A 20,385-nucleotide genomic window follows, 5' to 3' on the forward strand; every position below is an offset into this window, starting at 1 on the left:
GGACTACAGGCACCGCCACCTCGCCCGGCTAGTTTTTTGTATTTTTTAGTAGAGATGGGGTTTCACCGTGTTAGCCAGGATGGTCTTGATCTCCTGACCTCGTGATCCGCCCGTCTCGGCCTCCCAAAGTGCTGGGATTACAGGCTTGAGCCACCGTGCCCGGCTGAAAAAAATTTTTAAAAAATCAATGGATTGATTTATGAGCAAAAAGGGCATCATTGTGCTGGAAGATGGAGCCACGACCACATTCTGTATTACTTTGTGCAGTGCAGTGCCGTGCTGGGCTGTGGCCAGAGACTCTGGCTGCTCCATAGAGTAAAGGCACTACTTGTGGTAAGGTCATTCTTCATTTATTTTCCCCCTTTCTCTTTAAATTTAGATGACTTTATTTTTGTTGTCTTTGTAATGTGGAGGTGAATTTATAATCTCTGTTTACAAAGAACAGGGTAATACAGCAGCTGGTAAGATGATGCAAAAGCCTAAAATTGTGCTAGGGATGGAAGGGAGAACCTATGGGGAGAAGGTTGCTTTTTGGAAGACAAAACTTTTTTTTTCTTTTTCTTTCTCATTTTCCCTGACTGCCTTGTGTTCTGTGCCAGGGGTTTGTGACCCCCTGCCTTTCCCACCTCCCTTTGGGGTAGCTACAGGTTGTATCTCCTTCATCTGTGGCACCTGGGCAGTGCTTTTTTTGAGAGTCTTGCTTTGGGCAGTGGTGCCCATCATGAAATAAGCCATTTTCATTTTGTATCCTAGATTTTTCTCCTATGCTAGACCTGGGTCTGCTTCCAAGTGTTCACGCTTCTTCACAGATTTCAGTTTTCAAAGTTGGAAGTGTTGAATGTCTTTTCTTGTGCTGGTGTAGAGTAGGTTTGTGATGAGATGTCTACTGCCATGTCTCTTTCAGGAAGACTCTTTCTTCTTACACTGCCGTGGAGCATGGTCAGCAAATACAGAAAGCAGAAACAGTAAACTTTCTGCAAGTTAACGTGACTAATGTTTATTACAATGCAGGATCTTCAGCTGTTCTTTGACACTTTAGTTGTTGCTTTAAATTAAAAACAGCTGATATGTACAGGTTTTTAAGAAGCTTGTTCATGCCCCATCCACAAGTCGTTCTATTTATCCAGCCCCCACCACCTCCCGCCCATGTTGTGTGTCCCACAATAAGGGATTTCTGGATGTCTAATTAAAGTTACTTAAATATCAAAAAGGCAGCTAGAAAAAAAGGTGTGTCTGTGCCACTCATGTGATTGCTTGCATTTCTTTTTTTGTTGTTGCCATCGAAGTTATTTTTGGAAGCCCCGAAGTGAATAAACAAGTGCACCACTCTGTTGAGAAATGAAAGATAAACATAGCATAATCTGCTAAGACTGGCATCATGGCGTCATGTGTGCCTGTGTCGTGTTGCTGATGTTTATGTGTTTGAAGAATCACATATAAGTAATATTTGAATATATGCGATTTTTGACTTCATAATATTTGATGCAGTGTGGTTAGACTCTATGTAATGTTACCATTGGTTAAATGGGTGTAGGTTTTGCCCCCCATAATTTACCTTGCAGGTGCAGACATAACCTTTTATTTTTTACTCATTGGATTCATAGTTCTTTTTTTCTCACTACAAAGATAGAGTAGCACATCTTTCCTGCTGTCCCAAGGAAGACGTGTGTCCCTGTGTCCCTGCATCTTATGCGTATTCATAACACACCGAACCCTGGTGGTTGTGAGCGATGGATGGAGCTTGAGGGATTGTGTTATAGGCAGTCTCCAAACCGTGTGTTTGCCAATATTTCTTTCTTCATCTCTATTTCATCAAATCTGTGAACTAGAAACAAAATTGACAGCATGGAATTCAATTTTCCCTTTCCGCGTTTTCTGGCACTCCCTTGGATAATTAGAGCCATGTGATGAGGCTTTGCAGATGGAGGTGGCTGAGGGCACAGAGGAGAAGCGGGGCGGGGGTGCTGGTCTAGGAGGCCCCCTCCATCCATGGAGAGGCGAGTTAGATTTGGTCTTAACAGTGGGGAAAATAGAACTTATTTACTGTGAGATTCCACCCAGTGATTTCTGAGATGAAATCTGTGTCTTCTTAATTTAAATGGATGAACCTCACTGCATATGGAAAACATAGCCTGCCTTTCTTACAGAAACTCTGCCTTTGTAAGGATTAAAGCAAAGAGTTGTCCTAATTTTTAATTCTTCACTGGATTCAAGTCATAGGAAATGAGCCTGAAATTGGTGACACACTTCAGATTTTTTTCTGTCGTGCTCAATCCTATTGTTTGACAAAGGACTAAGGTTGAATTGTTGAAGTTACATATGGAAAATCAAAAGATCTCAGCTAATCTTCAGGAAAGTTTTTGATGAGCTGGATAGGAAGTTAAACTCTAAATATAAGAAACGAGAAATGTGTTAGAATAGAGAACAGTTTATTAGCTTATTGGTATTATAACTGTCTCCTAAGTTTCCTTCAATGTGTGACTCTAATATTTTATAATATTCAACGTGAATCTGCAGTGAGGATAAGATATTCACTTCTGATTTGTAGCACATTCCTCATTGGAAGAAACATAAGCAATACAGACTCCCAGATTTTAACAACAACAGTAATAACAGCTGCTGATTACGGAGTACCTGCTCTAAGTCAGACGCCCTGGGAGGTTTCCCCATGAATTTAATTCTCAGCAGTCATTACCCACCTGTGACAGTTAAGGACCCTGAGACTTGAGGAGGCTAAGGATTCAATCTCAGTCCTTGGAGCTGGTGAGTGTTCCCATGAGGTTTCTAGCCTGGCTTTCTCTGTCATCACCCCCCTTCATCATCTGGTGTTTTCCAGGATGCCGGTAGGAGGCGGCGGGCAAGAGAGTGAAGTTTTCTCTCCAGGGCTTGGCCAAATCACTCTGCTTCTCTGTGCTCCATTTTCCATGTGCAAATAACAGCACCTAGCTTGTGAGTAGGGCTCCATGAGTTAGTTCCGGAAGCGAGATTTAAAGGGTCACCGGGCACACAGGAGCCCTCAGCAAGTTCACGGTCACGTAGGTCTCCCTTTCCTACCCCTTCCTACCCCTTCCATGGTCAGCTGCTGGGACCGCTCTTCTCCCCCAGACCACCGCACTCATGGCCCTTCTGCTCCAGCCCAGGTGTGCTCTCATGTGTTGGCCTTTCCAAGACAGGGTGCAGAGAAGGGGTTGACTCTGCCTCTGTAGCTCCTCGGTCCTCCACGTGGCCACTGCCCCTCCTGTGTTACCATGACCTCTCCTCCTGGCCTCAGCTCCTGGCCTGACGTGCCAGCGCCTCCTTTCTCTGCATTTCCTACCACAAGCTCATCCTCTGCCCCCACACCCGCCCTGTTGCGATTAAATGCTCTGGATACCTGAGCCCCTTTCGGTGTTACAGTGATGTTTTACTGGATCCCTTCCTGTGATGTTTATCTTCCCCTAGAGTTTAAGATGATAAGGGGAGGGTGATGGTAGACTAGGGAGGAAAGAATGAGAGGATTAAAAAGGGTTGGGAACAGAAGACACAAGTGCCTGAAGGGATAGGAGCTATAAAGTTCTTAAGAAAACCTCAAGGTGTGTTCCTGTTTCAGGGAATAGCTGCGATATTACATTCTTTGGCAACAGATTGTCCAGAGAGAGTGATTATTCCTGAGTTTCTGTGGGACTTGGTGAGTTTGGAATAATAGGAAGCAAGTGGAACCCGGAGGTGGGGTTGAGGGAAAGGCAATGAGAGAGCCAACTGGAATCAGAAATACCTAGCTTAGGGATCTGCAGTAGCCAAATACCCCTCACACACACCCCCACCACCTTTCTGGATCTCTAGTCCTTGTTCCTCTAGGCCCTGGGAGCTGCCCTTTGGCATGTTGGGGTTGAGATATGAATGAAGATAAGACCTCAAAATGCAAGATAAACTGAATTTTCCCCTGGTAGCGTTTTAATCTGGTAGTTGGTTTCTGTTATACATGTGTTACTGTGCTGTGAGGATACAGTGTGTTATGTTGCTTCATTATGAATAGCCTGGGGATGCAAATTACTTGAAGTACATAGTTTCCCTTAAGAACGTTTATTATGATTTCTATATAGTCTGCTTACAAATGAATTTCTTGGGCAAAGCCTGTTTGTAAGCAGTGGATGTATGCATTTGTGCTTGATTCATAAAGCATTAGAGTTGCAATGGAAATAACCTGAGCCTTAGTTTCCTGAGAGACACCTACTTAGTAGCTTGTGTGTATTGGAGAAAGAGAGACTGGGGTGGGGGGAGGAGGGACAAGGATTTAAACAGAGATTTGAATTGTACTGTCTGTGGAATTTGCTGGGGGGACATTAAATCTGTGGATTAATTCAAGCAAAATGTCTCATGGATGTAACCTTTATAAACTGCATTGTATTTATTAAGCCTGTTTTATATAAATTCGGCTTCGACTAGAGGGTTATTCTCCATAGCATTGTTTTTTCTATTGAAACATACAGATTTTACCAAAACCCCTTTTCAGTACCTTTAATTCTTTCTGCTAGGTCATAGGCAGGGTTTTGAATGACGCTATTAATTTAAATTCATTTTAAATGAATAAAATCAGCACATCCACAGTTTGGATATTTTTCCGAACAATTGAATACTTGTTTTATTTTATCTTTTGCCCAGTAATTTTTTTCAACCAATATTGGGCCAGTGACCACCAGTCATATTGTAGCGTAGGCAAGCAGTGTGCCTCATGAAATAATCCTCTAGGAAATAAAATATGCAAAAATCAATAAGGTTTCATGGAACAGTTTCTGCAAGGAGCAGAAAGGCAAGCATGGCTCAATAAAGTGGCAACAGCCTGTGACAAGCCCAGAACTGGTTTCCATCAGAGCCACCCTTTTACTGAGCACAGTGAATATTTCTGTGATATCCTGTCCCCATGTAGCAGGAGCATTTTGCCCTGGTTGCACATCCTCAGCAAGGGGCTTTGCATAGGCTTTGCACGGGACGCTTGGGAGACTCAAACTCTTTCCCCACCCTGAGATGGAGTCTTCCTCTGCTGCTTAGCATGGAGCTCAGTGGTGCAATCATAGCTCACTGCAGCCTTGATCTCTGGGGCTCAAATGGTTCTCCCATCTCAGCTTCCCGAGTATGTGGGAATACTGGCATGTACCACCATGCCGAGTTCATTTTTAAATTGTTTTATTTTTAGTAGAGGTAAAGTCTTGCTGTGTTGCCTAAGCTGGTCTCAAACTCCCAAGCTCAAGCATTTCTCCCATCTCAGCCTCCCAAAGGGTTGGGATTACAGGTGTGAGCTACTGTGCCCAGCTGAAGACTTGACGTCTTGATGCCAAAGGGAGGGAGGGTTTGTTGTCTGCTCTTTGGTATTCCTGAGAGTGACACGTGGGGCTGGGTTCTGTGTGGCACTGTTAGACATGTCAGGCGGATCCCTTGGAACTTTATGTGGGAGGTATTGTTGGGCGATTATAATCTATGTTCTGAACACTTGAAAGGGTTAATATAACCAGTGTTTGGGCATTTGGGTGGTGTGTGCACATATATGGCAGCCTCTTCCTGAGAGACTGGCTAGATTAATATCCGGAATTACTTTGTGAAGTTTTCCAGGGTATGTTATTGGAGTGAATTTGAACTCTGGTTCTGAAACCTTTTATATAATAGTTATGTCCATTAAGGCTCTTGTGCACTGATTCTTAACCAAAAAAAAAATGAATTAAATCCCCTTAAATGAATTAAACACATTTTCAATTTAATGCATTATTACCAACTTTATCTCTGTGATAACAGTATTGGATGAATGAAGCATTATTGAGTGACTGACACTTCTCAAATTCCCCAGTTGTTCTCTGCCCATCATTCACTTCCTTTAAGTGTTACTTTTTTCCTTATTTCAGCTATTCTAGTGACTTCTGACATTTTTAAAAAAAGGTTTTGATGAGGCCATAGGTTCTCTTAGGTGCGTTGTGCACTGCTGTTGCTCTTCCTTTTATCTCTCTCCTTCCATAAGCGGGAGCATATTTTATAAGCTGCTTTTCTCTTTCTAGTTGAGGTGTGTGGAGGCAGCCCCATTCACATTTGTGGGGCTGAAGGTGAATGGTATTTTGCAGTGGAAAGTGAGCCTCTTAGGTCTTAAGCTCCATGGGTTTAGCACAGGAGGGGCATGAGCCGTTCCAGAAATCTCCTGCAGCTATTTATAAAAAGATGGACTCTTTCTCTTCCCTAGGGAACGGAGTATGATGGATTGTCATGGCAGCGTGTGAAAATAAAACTACAAAGCAGCACAGGAGAGCTGTGTAATCAGTCTGGAATTTAAAATATCCAGTTGCCAACTTCACCACTGAATGTTGAAAACTGAGACTTGGAAAGGTTTTTGTTGTTTTTTTTTTTCTTTGACAGCGATACTTGTTCAAAGTGCACTAGCTTATGATGGAGAAATTGGGTCTAGATGGTCTAGCTCTTTGAAGAGTGAACATTAAGTGCCACTACAGAGTGCATGAATGAGACATGAAATGATACCATCAGAGCAGCAGGGGCACAGAGGTGCTTGGTGAATCTTGTCAGTCTGAGGTTGAACTGAAGCACAGAAGCACAGAACAGGGTATGTCTAAAACCTGACATAGCTTATTTGTGCTATTAATGTGCACCTAACAGTGCCTTAGCCACCTAGCTCTATGAGACATCATGTTGACGAATTACCCCTGTGACTTACCTGTGTGCAGGTTATGCCCACTTTGGTGATATTTCCTTTCTAGAGGGTCTCTTACTCTTGTTCTGTAAAAGATAAATATATGCCAGTGCCATCTTATTCCATAGAAATGAAAGTACGAGGGATAAATGAGTAAGGGGAAGGGCAGAGGGAAAGAAAATGTGAATGTAAGGATACAGTAGATGCCCATTAGTGTGTTGCCATCTCAGTACAGTAGATTAACATTAGTGTGTTAGGATCTCAAGGAGAAATTTAATAGCTGAATCATTGCTGAGATTGACAAAGGTCAAATGCTTGGGACCGGTAGCCAGTAAGACTGTTTCTCAAAGACAGAATGCATCATTTATTTCTGGGCTCTCCATCCATGCCGCAGTTCAGTTATTGAATATCCTTTAAATGCAACATTCTTGGTAACCATGTAAGAAATACTCAAATATTGAAGACGGAGGACCTGGCTCCAGGGCATTTGTCATCCAGATGTGGACCCCATTCCTATTCATCCTGCTTGGAACTTCGTGGGCCTTCTGGACTGAGAGGATGTGTGCCTTCAACTCTGAGTACTTTTCGTCTCATATTTCTTTAGTTTTGTCTGTTACATTCTCTATATTCTTTTAAGTATTTCTTCTTAATTTTTTTTCTTATTAGGCATATGTTAAAACTTCTAAGTTCTTACTTGTCTTAAATTTTCTTTCACGTTTTTTCATCTTTTTTTTTTTTTTTTTTTCCCTCTGGGAGATGAGTTGCCTTGTGGGAGAATTCTTTGGCTCTGTCTTCCAGATTACTAATTTATTCCTCAGCTGTATCCTTTCTCCTGTTTAGACCAAATGTTGTTTTTCCTCATTTAAAAATTGTCTAAAAATTTCAGATCACCTTTAAAAAATTATTAATATGGTAGTCTATTTTCAGACCCCTTTAAAAATCTCCTCTTCACTTTAATACTTACTTACTAAAGCGTTCCTTATGCTATTGGTTATATTTTCTGCTTCTCCTTCCTGGTCTTCATTTTCTTCAAATGTTTAACACTTTGTGGTTGTGTACACATCTCCATGCTTGACATCTGATAGCATACAACTTTTGAGACTGTACTTGTTTGTAGCTACTTTTCTCTAGGAATTGTGGGAGATGGGTGCTGAGAGGGGTGTTTGCTGGTGCTGTGGGGATCCCTGTTCTTCCAGGGTCTCGGCAGCCTCCTACAACGAACTTGCTGGGGCCTGCTGTGTGTACACACTGTGTCAAGCTGGGTGTACCTCCTTAAGCACATAGGTGGTAAAATAAGTACCATGGTAAAATTATGGCTTAGGGCTCAGGGTAAAATTATAAAAAGGGAACAGATTACATCATGCTTTGGGCAATAAGAAACACTTTCTGCGAAATTCTGAGATGGGCCTGGCAGAATGGATGATATTTCAACAGGAGGTAATGAGGAAATGCAATTTCAGTGTGGGCACCTGAATGGACAAAAGGACAGGTGTCATGGAAAACAGGTTCTGGGAAACCTGCATCATCTAATTCACTGGAAAGGGATAATAGTGATGCTATAAATAGCAAATGAAGTAAGTTGGGCACTTAAATGTGTCGGGCACCACCATCCATCCGAATAGTTGCTTAAGCCAGAAATTGGGGAGTGGCCCCAGCTGCTTCTTCCTTCTCTTCATCCAGAAAGTTAGCAGTTTCTGGATTTTCCTCCTCCAGAATGTCCCTCAAACCTGTCCTCTTTTGTCTTTTCTCATCTCTGCCACACTTGTCTCAGTCATTGGCAAAATATCCACTATTTTATACTTTTGTTTTGAAACTGACGGAATAGTCCCAGAGAGTTGATGTTTATGGTTTCTTTTAAATAAGTACAGAAATTTATCCCCCCAGTCTTAAATCTTGAGAAAGTTACATTTGTCTTATCTGAGTTCCTTTTTCAGGAAACCAACCATCAGGCCTCCCAGATAGTATCAAGGAACTGAAACTTTCCAGATCACAGCATCAGGACAATTAGAAACCACACCCCTCACCCAACATGATTGCCTAACCCACCACCTACTGCCTGTTGGCTAACTCCTCTTCCTTACCCTTTCCTGGTTCCTGTTTTTCCACACGTCATTACATTTCTTTCCTGCTATGTAAATCCCTAATTTTAGTTGGCTTAGGAGGTGGATCTGAGACTGATCTCCCATTCTCCTCTGCTGCAGTACCCGAATAAAGCCTGGCAATACTCTTTGTCCTAGTAATTGGCCTCCTGTGCGGCAGCAGTGGCACATATCTGTACCATACCTTTGATGTTTTGGTAGCAGTTCTGTGAAGGCAGGAAAATTGATTGTGGAGTAAAGTGATAGATTTGGTTTGGGGCATGTTTCTGTCTTATTAATAGTATGCTTTTCCTCATAGAGATGTCTAGTACACAGTTAGAGATAGAGGCCTAAGCTGGGCATCATTGCTCTTGCCTGCAGTCGCAGCTACTAGGTAGGTTGAGGTGGAAGGATAGCTCGAGGCCAGGATTTTGAGGCTGTAGTGTGCTATGAGCATGCCTGTGAATAGCCACTGCACTCTAACAGGGCAATAATAATATTAATATATAGATGCCCTGTCTTTAAAAAAAAAAAAAAAAGAAAAGAAAAGAAATAGAGGCCTAGTATTTGAGGGAACGGTTATTGATAAAGCAGCACATTTTGAAGAGATTGTAGTTTAAAGTATGAGAATAGATTTAATATATGGAAGGAAAATCAATAAAGAAACGCAAAATGAGGTTCTACTACAAAACCAGCGGAACTCCTAAACATAAGGAAACAGCTGCCCTTATGTAGTGAGCACAAGATCCACATTGTTTGAAGGACACCAGCATATGTTCTGTCCTCTCCCTTTGAAGAGAGTCTAATTTAACAGATGTAATAAGACATCAGTAATGGTGATTAGTGTATCACTGAGTGTCAAGTGAGTGATACGTGCCTTAGGTCCCAGTTTATATTCTGGAAGATCTAATAGCTTTACCAAAACCAAAGAATTCTGTGATAAAATAAGTTTGGCAGTTCCTTTACTCCAGGACTTAGTAAAGTTAACACGTCTGATTATATACAATATTTTCCGCACCAAGTACTACTGGAAAGTTGTGTTCTGCTGGTTAAGAACTATTTCTCTGTTGTGGTAATCCCTAGAAGCTAGAGTCTCAGAGTTCGTATGGCATAGACAGTTGGCATAGAGATCTTCCAATTAGTTTCTTCCAACTTTTCTCTTGCATATAACCTAGAAGAATTTTTAATCAATAATGTAAATAATATACTTCCCTCATACACTTGTAAATTGACATGCAAAGCTTTTAAGAATTATGAGTTGCAAAATATGAGTAAAGGATGTCATTTCTAATAAATTACAAATATTGGCACTTAAAAATTAAGTGGTGTAATTATTCTTCTAAAGATGTCATCTAGAATCTACATTCCTTAGTACTGTGAGGCCTACTATTTTCATTTTAAATCATGAACAAGTTCTTTAACATTTAGAAATTTTACGTCATTCCTTTTTCTTGGAGTCATTTCATTCTATGTCCTCCATTGAATTTACTTCTAATACCATGTGTTTGCTTCCTTAATGCTTTTATAGCTCACCCTTTCATGTTTCTCTACACCTAAAATAAACACATACATTAAAAGAATACTTTACAAAAGTCTCATTACCATAAAGTTCTGTTGTAAAATCAAATTCTTCTGGATTGAGTCATCATTACAATGATCAGTAACACACAGTTGATCTGAACAACACAGATATACTCAGGGCTGATAAATAATAATTAAGCATAATAACTGAAATTTCATTTGAAATGCATCTCTTTGAGAAGAAAAGGTCTTTTATTTTTTCTAGTTAGTTAATTAATTACTTTTTTTTTTTTTTTTTTTTTTTTTGAGATGGAGTCTCACTCTGGCGCCCAGGCTGGAGAGCAGGGGCATGATCTCGGCTCACTGCAACCTCTGCTTCCTGGGTTCAAGTGATTCTCTTGCCTCAGCCTCCTGAGTAGCTGGAATTATAGACATGTGCCACTATGCCCAGCTAATTTTTGTATTTTTAGTAGAGATGGGGTTTTGCCATGTTGGCTAGGCTGGTCTGTCTTTCTTTTTTTTTTTTTTTTTTTTTTTTTTGAGATGGAGTCTCACTCTGTCACCCAGGCTGGAATGCAGTGGCCCAATCTCGGCTCACTGCAAGTTCCGCCTCCCAGGGTCACGCCATTCTCCTGCTTCAGCCTCCTGCGTAGCTGGGACTACAGGTGCCCGCCACCACGCCTGGCTAATTTTTTGTATTTTTAGTAGAGACGGGGTTTCACTGTGTCAGCCAGGATGGTCTCGAACTCCTGACCTTGTAATCCGTCAGCCTTGGCCTCCCAAAGTGCTGGGATTATAGGCGCGAGCCACCACGCCTGGCCAGGCTGGTCTTGATCTCCTGACCTCAGGTGATCTGCCCGCCTCGGCATCCCAAAGTATTGGAATTACAGACCTGAGCCACGGCCCCCAGCCTTTTTCTAGTTAGTTTATTTACCTATGAGTGATAATGATATATTGCTATAACGAGTATCAGTAGATCATGTTGATAATCCAGTGTAAACCTGACATTAAGGAAAGATACAGTGGTACCTCATAAAATATTTATGTCTTGTGTGTAATAAGTTGATAGAAATGTAATATTAGATACCATTTGGAGTTACTATTGTACTACTCCTGCTCTTTTCTAGTAATTAACAGTTGGCCACTATAAACTTGTACCTTGGATAAAATATAAAATGTGCTTTTTATAATTATAAAAGGGTTCCTAGCTTTATGAAAGATTTTAAATGATTCAATATGTGAAGTGATTTCTATGCTCTTTTTCTAACATATTATTCCATGAAATAAGGCATACTTGTACAGGGATGAACTTTGGCTGTTCTGTTTCCCTATAACAGTATGATGGATAGCATTATCTCTGGTTGGATAATTGGGGTCAGATTGTAAAACTGGAGTTGTGTTTGCACCATGTGATTCTCAGAAGTCTTGGGATGTGCAGATCCAAGGCAGCCTGTCGTGTTGCTGTGTGCTGTCTTAGTCCAACTACTGGTCTCCACTTGGAGTGAGACTCCCAAAAGCTGGAAGGGAATGAGGCTACAGACCTTTCTGTCTGAGCTTTGAAGGATGAAAAATGTTTCAGGCCAGAAAAGAAAGCTCTGCAAGGCAGATGGTACCCACAGGGAAGATGGCGTCTCTCCTTAACCTCACACTCCCTGTGTCAGGGCAGCCCAGGGATTTTGCACGTTATTCACCTCCCTCCGCCAGGGCAAAATTACTTCCCTTTTATCTCAGCCAACACCGTCTTTGGAGGAAGCTCTTCACTAAAGTTGTGAGGGAAAAATATCACTTAATTTCTAGAGAATATGATTTTATACAATAGCAGTCTCTCTTCTATACTAATTTAGTTTTGTTTTCAATGAGTCTTGTATTGGAAAGTAGCTTAATAGTTAAGAAACTGTTATTAATTTCCTTGGCTAGATCTAGGTATTATGGCCTCTCCATGAGAGCTTTAAAATGTATCTAACTATTCACTTCCTTTACTTCGTTCAGTCATTCACAAACGGTTTTGACTCCATCCTAGGGTAAGATTAATTCCTTCCTTCCTTGGTGCCTCGTCCTACCAGGTGCAGACTAATATCCTAGCTCCTGTAACACTCAGTTGCTGTCTGCATGCCTGGTGTCCTCCCACGGGACTCTGAGGTTGTATTCATCTATGCATCTACCCTAGAAGGTGGGATACACAGTGAATTCTGAGAGAGGATAAAGAAAGAACTGCCCTAAGCACTTGGACAGTATTTAATCTTCTCTTGCTTTGAGTAGCTATGATATCTTGGGGCAGCTTTTGCACTCCCAAAATGGAAATAACAATAAGCCCTGCTCACAGAGTGGTGGTTGAAATTAATGTCTGTAAAACACTTACTCTGTGCAGGTGCCTGTGAAATGCTTAATCCATATGAAATGCCACTTTTAGTGTTACTGGTGAAGCAAATGCACAAATGAATGAGAGAGGATTTTTTGATTCTGTGAGGCTTGTGAACACAGCTCCTGCCCACAGAGGATTCATGTTCCAGTGGAACTGGATACATAGGAATGCGTCATGAGAGTTCAGAAGGGTGGAGAGGATTATAGACAGAGCCCTAGAAACCTCAGGCATGAAAAGTGAATTCTTTTTAAGGTTAGGCTTGAGGAAGCTTCCTGGGAGAGGTAAGGCCTGAGCAGTGATTTGAGGAAAGGGTATCATACTTGTCTAGATGGTCAGTATGGTAAAGAAGAGACAGTGGGCCTGAGATATTTCCAGTGGTTTCATGCTTCTATGGTGTTACTGATATGGAAGAGGGGCAAGGGAGTGCTGGGAGGAGAAGGTGGGTCCCTGGCTTGGACTCCACCCCCAGGCCAGTGCCCGCGGATGTAGGTGAGGACAGGCACTCCTGCTTCTGCGCCCAAATATTGCATTTCCCAAGACCACCCTGGCCTGCCATGCCCCCACTTGGTGCCTATAAAAACTCTGAGATCCTAGCAGGCAGATACACAAGCTGCTGGACGTCAAGAGGAAGACATCGGCGGAAGAAGACACAAGTGGCTGGACGTCGAGAGGACATTGAGGGGAGCTCGCTGGCAGAAGAGCACACTGACAGGTGCCATCAACCAGCGGAATGACATGGAGTTTGGCCAGGGCAGAGGAGAGCCAAGGCCACTGAGTGGCTCAACTCCAGGGGAAAACCATTTCCCTTCTGGCTCCCCATCTGCTGAGAGCTACTTCCACTCAATAAAACTTTCACTCATTCTCCAAGCCCATGTGTGATCTGGTTCTTCCAGTACACCAAGGCAAGAACCCTGGGATACGGAAAGCCCTCTGTCTTTGCAGTAAGGCAGGGGTCTAATGGAGCCGACTAACACAAACTGCCTATGGACGGCTAAACTGAAAGAGCACCTGTAACACACGCCTATTGGGGCTTCAGCTGTAAACATTCATCCCTAGGCATTGAGGTGGGGCCAGAGCCCCACAGTCTGCCTGTCTGTATGCTCCCCTAGAAGTTTGAGCTGTGGGACCCTGAAGAAGCAAGCCGCACCACCATCGCACGGCCTCCGAGGGGAACAAGGGAACTTTTCCCATTTCATTTTGAAGGGCGGGGGCTTGGAGCGGGAAGCAGGCCCGTCCATGAAGGACTTTTCCCCAAGAGGCAGCCAGGAGCCGTTGAAGTGACATATAAAGTGGATGGTCTCATGTTAATTTGTGAAGTCACCAACCCCTGTTTTTGAAGTGCATTGCTAATACATGCTTCGCTTTATCATAAGCTAGGGTGAGACTGTGCAGGATCTTCTGGAAAAGACATGGAGGGGTCTCTTACAAGACCTCTTGTTGTGTCCACCTGTATCCCAGCTTCCATATTAGTTACATCCACTCTTAGCCAGATGCCATACTGAATGGCAGTGGGAAGCTTTGTCCTTGGAGCTGCCTGTCACAGGTATGTCTACAGGGGTATATCCGTTCCCTGGCTGTGAGCTGCAGGGAGGGCCTGGCTGGGGGTTGGTGAGGGCCTGTTCTGCTCAGAGGGTCAGTTAAATAACTGGGTTCAAGCTGCCTTAGCTCATTCTAGTCAACAGGCAACTCCAACTGAATAGAAGGTGGTTATCTTAGAATGCAGCCTCTGCAAGTCTTCAAATAATAACCCCCAAATCTATTTGCTTTACACAAACTTGCTTTACATTTATTTTTTGTGTGATTCTTGAGGAGAGAACACTTAGAATCTGTTGGCAAGACACTGATTTTGACTGTGGAGGTAATTATGATGACAGACACCCCAGCAGCTTGATTGCTGGAAACTGGCCCCTTCGAGGCACCCCCAGTCAGTGTGTTTCCTGGGGAGCCTCGCATCTTGAGTTCAGAAATGTTTCCCTGGAAGGTTCCAGGCCTCTTATGTTGCCAGGCCAATGATCCTGTAGGCACAGCCACCACCTGTGGGTGACTTCCCCGGCTAGCACCATGGCGGCCTCGTCTGTCTCTGGCTCCTCTCATGTGGGTGACTTCCCCGGCTAGCACCATGGCGGCCTCGTTTCTCTTTGGCGTCTCTCCTGTGGGTGACTTCTGCGGCTAGCACCGTGGTGGCCTCGTCTCTCTGGCTTCTCTCATGGCAGCTGGGCCCTTCCCATTGATTCTCTGCAGCACAGAGACCAAACTGCCATTTGCAGCCTGCCTTTGCCAGAGGCTCAGCTACTGTGGAGGGAAATGCAGCATGGAAATAAAGCAACAGGTCAAGGTCTACGCATGAGCTCTTCTGCTGGCTCCCACCTGCCTCACTGGGCCCTGGTCGGCTGCCCCGCAAGGACCGGGAGAGCTCCGCAAGTCAGTCTGCCTTGTGAAGCGAATGATTAGAGAAAGAGGAGGAAATTCTTCTGTAATGCTGATTCAAGTCCCACCTCCTCATTCCCTCCTTGGACTGATCTCAGTGTTAGTGATGGAGAGAAAACCCATCTGGTAGAACTCACTCTGAGCCCCGGGACGTTGTTCCGGCTCTACGGCCTAGCAGGGCAATCCCATAATAGTCTGCCATGGACACTCTCCATAGCCTGGGTTCCTTAGAGTTAAACAACACCTTATTGAGGAGTATGTGAACAGTCTTGTCTAAGGTGGACTGTGCCATGCAGGGACAGTTGCTTTTCAGTCTCTCTCCAGTTAGAATCTAGAGAAATATCCCCGCGAAACAAGGAAAAGACATGCTTGCCGAATGTGATAATGTATTATAGATGCCTATGTAAAATAGCCCTTTTTTACTCATAAGACAGATACTTAGAATTATGATAGAATATGGTAGTTTCCTCTTATCCACAAGGGATATGTTCCAAGACCCCCAGTGGATGCCCAAAACCACTGAGGCAAGTACCGAATCCTATATATACTGTGTGTTTCTCCTATGCATACATACCTATGATGTTTAATTTCTAAATTGGGCACAGAAAGAGATGAACAACAATAGTAATAAAATAGAACAATTACAATCATATGCCAGTATCACTAGGCTTGTGCTTTGGGGTCATTATGAAGTAAAGTAAGAGTTCCTTGAACACAAACACTGCAGTGCCCCAGCAGTTGGCCTGATAACTGAGCTGGCTACCAAGTGACTCACGGGCAGGGCAGGTAGTATCCACAGCGTGAATCTACTGGTCAAAGGGATGGTTCGTATCCTGGGCAGGACAGAGTAAGATAGAATGAGGTTTCATCATACTGCTTAGAACAATGCACAGCTTGAAACTTATGAATTGTTTATTTCTGAAATTTGCCGCGTGATATTTTTGGACCATATTTAATCATGGGTAACTGACACCATGGAAAACAAAGCAGCAGATGAAGGAGGACTACTATGTTGCCACGTTATAAATATACCTGCTTAAGATGTGACTCCAAATATAGTTCTACTTCTTTCCTTCATTAAGTAATATTTTACATTTATATTGATTGATGGCACCTTGCCCCTGATGTGTACTTTTAAACAATGCTTTACCTCTCTCTGAGGCTCAATACTTCTTGTCCCCCATCATGTTTCACAGGAGGTGTGTGTATATCCAGAGCTATTGAGGCAAACTCTAAGATATCTCATCCACTTCAGAATGCCCATAATGTGGAAATATGCTTACCTCCCCTTGTGATTTATTTGAGTCAAAACAATTTCTAGCTATAACATTTCCATTTATAGTGACTGAGAAACAGGGGCAACATTAGTGATATAACTCATTAATCTGCATTTGACTTGAGAGTTTCTGTTCTGATGGGTACTTTCGATACTATGAACTTGTGGATTGATATTTACAATTTTGCCAGTAGATAGAGTCACCAGAGAATCTTGCATATAAAATGGGCACAGAATATTTGTAGGTGTAGTTTCGTTGCTCAGGCTGTTTGATGTGTTCTGTGGGTGGGAGAGGAGTGTTATCTCCAGCTTGTTCTGCACTGTCATTTCTTAATGCGAGCCAAGCATTCTCAAGCTGCTTTTGCTTTCATTGCAACCCTTAGAATGAAGTCTTTCAAGGCCTCTGCGGACCTCGAACCAAGCCCACCTAAATAAGTGGCCGAATTCTACTCTGACTTCTTAGTTTTCTTTCCCTGTCACCTGAAATGCTCAGCCTCCCATGGCTTCCCTGGTGTCACACACTCGTGAACCTATTCTTGGCCATCCTCTCTTGTTTTGACACCGCCTTTTGCACTTCCTTTCCTGCCGCAGCTGTGTGCTGTGGGCCAGGCTTGCTCTCCGGGGAACATTTGTTGTATAGTCTCCGTGACATCCTGTGCACTGTAGGATGTTCAGCAGCATTCCTGGCCTCTGCCTGCTAGATGCACACCCCTCGTGACACTCAGAAATGTGTCTAGACATTGCCACGTGTCCTCTGGGAGACAAGAGTCTCCCCTGGTTGAGAACCACTGTCCTAATGTTTCTCACATTTGTAGTATCCATTCTACTCTTGTTGCCCTATTCAACATTTAATATTCTGTAGCCCCAGGATACTTACAAAGCTTCCCCATGCAGAAACTCTCTTCCCTCCGCTCCCTGCAGAGACACAGAATAGAGCAAGCTGACACTGTGGTGTTTCCCTGGGTGAAAGGTTATTTGGAGACTTCACAAGTACAGAGTAAGAAAACAGAACGATGGTATTGTGGGGACATGGGAAAGGGGAATGCCTGCATTTCACACGTTTAGTTCCATGAACAGAAGGATGCCCATGGACGGGTGCCCAGCAGGGAGATATAAATTCAGCCTTGGTGTGATGGTTAATATTAAGTGTCAACTTGATTGGGTTGAAGGATGCAAAGGATTGTTCCTGGGTGTGTCTGTGAGGGTGCTGCGAAAGGAGATTAACATTTGAGTCAGTGGACGGGGAGAGGCAGACCTACCCTCAGTCTGGGTGGGCACTGTCTAACCAGCTGCCAGCGCTGCTAGAATAAAGCAGGCAAAAGAAGTTGGAAAGGGTACACTTGCTGAGTCTTCCGGTCTTCATCTTTCTCCCGTGCTGGAAGCTTCCTGTCCTCCAACATCGAACTCCAAGTTCTTTGGCTTTTGCACTCTTGAACTTAAACCAATGATTTGCCAGGGGCCCCTGGGTCGGCTTCCCTACTTTCGAGGTTTTGGGACTTGGACTGGCTTCCTTGCTCCTGAGCTTGCAGATGGCCTATTGTGGGACTTCACCTTGTGATCGTGTGAGTCAATACTTCTTAATAAACTCCTCTTCATCTGTACATCTATCCTATTAGTTCTGTCCCTCTAGAGAACCCTGACTAATATACCTGGACAAAAGGGGCCCCAAACCCCAGCCTGCTCACTGGTTGGATCTGTGTTTATTGGCCCCTTGCACTGGCTGTACAAGAGCCACAGGAGTGCGTGCCCCCTTGTCCTTCCCTCTCTAACGTGCATATCTGCCCTCCCCACTCCTGGGCCACTTTCACTGTCACCTCAGACAAATCCCTGGTCTTCATCCGGGCCTCATTGTGGTCTCCTATTCTAGTACCCCTGAGGTCAGAGCACCTTTGTTCTTGCCTGAGCATTCCCTGGACTCTGTCATGAGCTAGTCCCACTTTCCTGTGCTGCATTTGGGACATCACCATTCAGAGAAAGCCTCTAGAGGAAGTAGGATCTCCCACTGTTCTGTGGGTGACATCAGTCAGGAGAGTGTGCACCAGTCATGGTGGGGACACATGAAACAACTCCGTGGGGTCTCAGGCGCACCAGGCAGCCCAAGAGCTGGTGGACAGGATGATATGGTTGGATTTTTTTGTGTGGGTTTTTTTTTTTTCCGTTTTTACCTCAGTAGCGTTTTCTTTATTTGTAAGAAGAGATCTTTTAGCATTTTATAAGATGGCGTTTGTTGCTCATTTTTTTCCCTCGTAACTTTAAGGGTTTCCTTCTCTCTTCTTTTTCTATTTACTTATTTTTCCTATTAGTAACTACTAGACTATTTCTATCAGCAAGGTACATTTTTAATATAGTTGTATTTTCTATTTTCCTGTCCAGTTACTAAGATTAAAAGCTTTGCTTTGCCATTAATAATAGAACAAAACACCATCCAAACTGTGGTTAAAACATGGTTTTCTCCTGGGATGTGGTAAAAGGAGAAAGCCCTCATCATCCTAGCATGCTTTGCCTAAGCTGACGTACGACAGAGTTGTGCCCTGGCTGTCAGTGCGTGAACTCTGGCCCCAGGGAGGCTCTCTGGGCAGGCAGCGCTACTCAACATGGTGCCGGCTGCTTGCTGGGGCTCCCAGGATGCATGGAACCTCTATCGTATTTTCCAGACTTAAGCTTCTCTTTATGGATTTACACCAAATGCTTAAACATGTCTGTCTGTTTTTAAGATTTGGAAATATTGCTCTTCTCTTAGTTGAACTAGCATCAAGGCTTCCTCCATTTCATGTGCAGTGGCCAACAGTGCTACTGGGACCAGCATTTCTGTCCAACAGTTAAAGGAGGAAATTGCCTAGGAAGAAGTGGCCAGGAGCCAGGAGGCTGAACTAAACAGCATTCCAAATTAGTTGCAATTGTCCTAAAGAGGAAATTACTAAGGCCCTGGTTCCCAAACTGTGGGCCAAGACTCCCTGGAGTACTGGAACAACCACACCATGTTGTAAGTGTTCACGTTTTCAAGGGAAACACAGCTGGATACCATGCAGAGGACTACTAGGAGATTGCTTAGACTTAGCTATTTAATAAATGGAATGGATAAGTCTTGATTTTGGTGTAGGAGTACCATGAAAAAAATCACTGAAAGGTAAGAGCACTATGAACTGAGAAAGTGTGGCAGCTTCTGCTGTAACAGGATAAAGAAGGTTTTTGAAAAGCTGAGGATATAGCCAGGTTTTTGTGAGGGATGGAGGATAGGTATATAAAAGGGTGTGAGGGAGGAGAAGACACAGATTTGGAAGCTGGATAATTGGGCCAAAATGACTCTTAATTTACAAGGCATAGAGGTTGGCTGATCCCTATAGTACCATGGGCTGGCAGCTTGTTATGTTATCCCTGACATACAAGCCCCGAGGCTTCCATACCCTAGAAGTAAGCACCACCCTAAGCCCCTCAGACCAAGCATTTGCCTCTGTTCTTACCTTGGTAGTTATTTATTCACAAAATATTTTTTTGGTATCACCTGCATGCTAGGAGCTAGGGAGATGGTAGTAAGCAGAACAGATGGAAATTCCTGACATCTTGAAGCTTACGTTTTTCTAGAATAATATCGAATGGGACATAGTTGGTGCTTCCTATGTGCCTGGCATTGTTCTAAAAGCTTTCTATATATTAACTCATTTAATCCTCACCACACTTATTCTGTAAGGATAGTTAGTTAGGATTGCCATTTACATGTGCCTGGTGTTAACAGTGACTCTCAGAGCACCTTGTTACTTTTCCTCATTGGATGGCATCCCCATCAACCTGGTATTTGTCGAGAGCTCAGGTATAACAGCAGCATTCAGAACTTCTCTGTGTCACTGAGTGAGGCTCTGATAGGTGGTGTGAGCCTGCTCTGTTGTCTCGCGGAAAGCTACATGCTGCATGCATGTTGACTAAGAAAACTTTTGTCCTAGCACATCTTCATCTCCATATGTGAGATTTATATTGCATAAAATATATATATGATGAAGTATTTAAATTCAATGGAAGCTACTCGCAAAATGGTAAGCCTTGCTTTGGGAGTATCCCCTAT

The 20,385-nt window shown here is 43.4% G+C and overlaps 1 protein-coding gene across 21 annotated transcripts in view; it reads left to right on the forward strand.

Moving 5' to 3' along the window:
* Nucleotides 1-20,385, forward strand: part of PTPRM (protein tyrosine phosphatase receptor type M) — an 829,686-nt gene that overhangs the window by 251,612 nt on the left and 557,689 nt on the right. For 3 of the 21 annotated variants that reach the window (XM_077975169.1, XM_077975168.1, XM_077975171.1), the window contains exon 1: nt 6,995-7,242. The exons of the other annotated variants lie outside the window; for them this stretch is intronic. The gene's annotated coding sequence lies outside the window, so the exon portion shown is untranslated. Of the gene's footprint in view, nt 1-6,994; nt 7,243-20,385 lie in introns of those variants that run through there. 21 annotated transcript variants of the gene reach the window in all.

This window comes from Macaca mulatta, chromosome 18, assembly GCF_049350105.2.
Source record: "Macaca mulatta isolate MMU2019108-1 chromosome 18, T2T-MMU8v2.0, whole genome shotgun sequence".
Lineage (NCBI taxonomy): Eukaryota > Metazoa > Chordata > Mammalia > Primates > Cercopithecidae > Macaca > Macaca mulatta.